This window comes from Papaver somniferum, chromosome 1, assembly GCF_003573695.1.
Source record: "Papaver somniferum cultivar HN1 chromosome 1, ASM357369v1, whole genome shotgun sequence".
Lineage (NCBI taxonomy): Eukaryota > Viridiplantae > Streptophyta > Magnoliopsida > Ranunculales > Papaveraceae > Papaver > Papaver somniferum.
The window spans coordinates 63,460,698-63,463,782 of NC_039358.1; the positions used below are offsets into that span (position 1 = coordinate 63,460,698).

General features: G+C 35.6%; 1 pseudogene; it reads left to right on the forward strand.

Moving 5' to 3' along the window:
• The first annotated feature begins 293 nt into the window (after window positions 1–293).
• LOC113289311 lies at window positions 294–2,022 on the forward strand (annotated as a pseudogene).
• The last annotated feature ends 1,063 nt before the right edge of the window (window positions 2,023–3,085 follow it).

The window sequence follows — 3,085 nt, forward strand, 5'->3', positions numbered from 1 at the left end:
GATCTATAGATAATGCGTCTCATTATCGGAAGATAAGGTTACACCAATTTGGGACAAATGCATCAACAATCATGTGAATGGCCCATGCTATAAACATTCATATTCAAGCACCATTCCTTCTTTCCTTTACTTACTTTTTTTCTTGTCAATGAAATGATGAAGCTTCAAAAGAGACATATATGACAGCCATGCAAGACCTACTCTCCATACCCTTTCAAATCATTCAGAATTATGTAAAAGGCTCCTGAGTCCTGACTTCTGATGAGAGAGGCCAAAGCTGAAACACTGAAAAGAGAGAGTCCAATATGGCTATGGGGGACATCAAACAAGATATACTAATACTAATCTAAATCCCTCTCTCTTCTCTCCTCTTTATCTCTTGTGCTGTAGTGATTGGACTTCGAGAAAGAGTACAAATTTAAGCCAGTTATAAGAAGGAGGGGTCCAAACTCTGACATTTTTACTCGTGAAGGTCTTCAAAGATAAACAAAGAGTGAAGAAAGAGAGGAAAAGGAAGAAAAAAGACACCACTAAATCTCTAATTTTCTTGTCTCATCAAATTATGACATACCAATTCATCATCGTGTGAATTCACTCTCCAATTTTCATTTCTTTGCCTATATCTTCTATCATTTCTTTCTTACAGCCTCTGCAACTCTCACTCACTCGGTCATTCTTAAATTTGAGATCTGAACTCTGAAGAGAAGAAATGGGTACTCAAAAATTGTCTTTATTGTTCTTGTTATTAGTTTCAGTAATCGTAATGTTTAAAAGGGGGGAGTCAAAGACTGATGCCAAAGAGATTGAAGGATTGAAAGAATTGAGAAACAAACTAGACTCAAAATCAGTAACGCCAGGATCTTGTTTAAGCTCATGGGATTTCTCAGTTGATCCATGTGACCACATTAATACTGATGTTTTCACTTGTGGGTTTAGATGTGAACCTGATGATGTTTCTGGAATCAAAAGAGTTAATGAAATCATTTTCGATCAAGCTGGTTATACTGGGTCTTTAGCTAATTCGTCTTGGAATTTCCTTACCTGGTAACTCTTGATGTATCCCGTAATTACTTGAGTGGTTCAATTCCGGAGTCAATTTCAGCACTCACTCGTCTCCGTCGACTGGGGTTCTCAGGTAACTCATTCACCGGTGAATTACCTGCTTCACTTGGTTACCTTTCGAACCTCGAAGAACTTTACCTCGACAACAACCGTCTCCAAGGAGCAATTCCAGAGAGCTTCAATGGGTTAGTAAGCTTAAAAAGGTTAGAACTTCAAGGGAATAAGATTTCCGGGGAAGTTCCTGATTTGAGTTCACTTAAAAATCTGACCTTTTTAGATGCAAGTGACAATGGAATTTCAGGGAATTTTCCAGCCACTTTGCCATCTTCATTGATGACAGTTATAATGAGGAACAATTATATTCAAGGAAATCTCCCTGATAACATACTCAATTTGGAATTCTTACAGGTAATGGATTTAAGTCATAATTTAATATCTGGGTCTGTAATTTCAGCTCTGTTTTCTCATCCATCTCTGCAACAATTGACTCTATCTCATAACAAGTTCACATATGTTCAAGTACCAAGGAATTTAGGTACTGAAAGTGAACTAATAGCACTTGATTTGAGTAACAATGAGCTTGAAGGATTATTACCAGCTTTCATGGCTTTGATGCCGAAACTATCAGCATTATCAGTGGAGAATAATAAATTTACAGGGATGATACTTTCACAATATGCAATTAAGACAGTTGTTCCAGATGAAGGTAGTTCACCATTTGTTCGATTATTACTGGGTGGGAATTACTTGTTTGGTCCAATTCCAGGTCCTTTAATGGCTCTTAAACCTGGTACTGCTATTGTTAGCTTAGTTAATAATTGTTTGTTTAGATGTCCAACTAGTTTTTTCTTCTGTCAAGGTGGTATTCAGAAATCTTTACTCACTTGTACTAGCAATGGTCCTTGATGATGTTGATGATTACTGTTATTATAAATGTAATGTGATTATTTTTGATCTCCATTGAAATGGGTTTCTTGATTTCTGTTTTGTTCTTAACTGTGTTTTGTTTATTTGATTAATGGAAAACAAAATGTTCGAATGGATAATCAGAGAAAGGACAATAATTTAGTACTGTGTGACTGTGAGTGAGATAGAGACAACAAACAGAAGCGAGAGATAGATTTTTCTTTCGTGTCGTAAGCGTCATTACTAACACACTTTGGATGCTTATAGTATTTATTACAAAACTTGACAAATGAATCCGTTAATTGACAACAGCGTTAGATATATTGCAACGGAAACTGTCTTTTGGCGACAGCTAGCAAGACTGTTGCTGAGTTTCCAACGGTTATTTACTGTAAAGAATGAAATTCTTGCCATACATCTTGTAATTTTTGAATGCTACTGAAACCCAAACAAAACTGATCTGAATTGAATTGAAGCCTGAATAAAAATAGTCTATGTGCTTAAGTTTGTAAGTTTATTGCCGTTGAATGGCATGTGCAATTGTCCCATGTATTTCATCAAAAACGAATTATTTTAATTCAAACAAAATCTTAAGAATTCTTTGAAATATTTTAATAAAAGTTAGACGATAAACAATTGACGATATTTTAAAAAGGGTCTGCTACTTCTGGACCTCTTATTATTAGGTTTTCTTGACGAATCTTGTACCTTAAGATCGTATCTAGATCTTTAACTTAAAATAAAATGCATTTTGTTTCAAATTACAGGACTGAAATCTGTAGGCCAATGTCAAAACTTAACAATAAAATGTAGCCCCAAGTTGAAATCCACAAGGCCACAGCTAACTAACGCTCTATCTATCCGCTAGTTTTTTGCTAAAAGAGAAGAGCCACCGATGTTGCAGCTAAGCAAGCATGTAGGTCTTATGAAAGATGTCAGTTTTGTGCTTCATTTTGAATGAGAATGTTTCTACTAAATCTTCTAACAGTAATAAAAGAGAAGTTCCCCGGTATGAGTGAACAACTAAAACGAACAAATTTGCATGGATTCACGAGTATAACATGAGATGCACGAGTATAACAGGAGATATCTAACTCCAGACTGATGGAAACTTTAT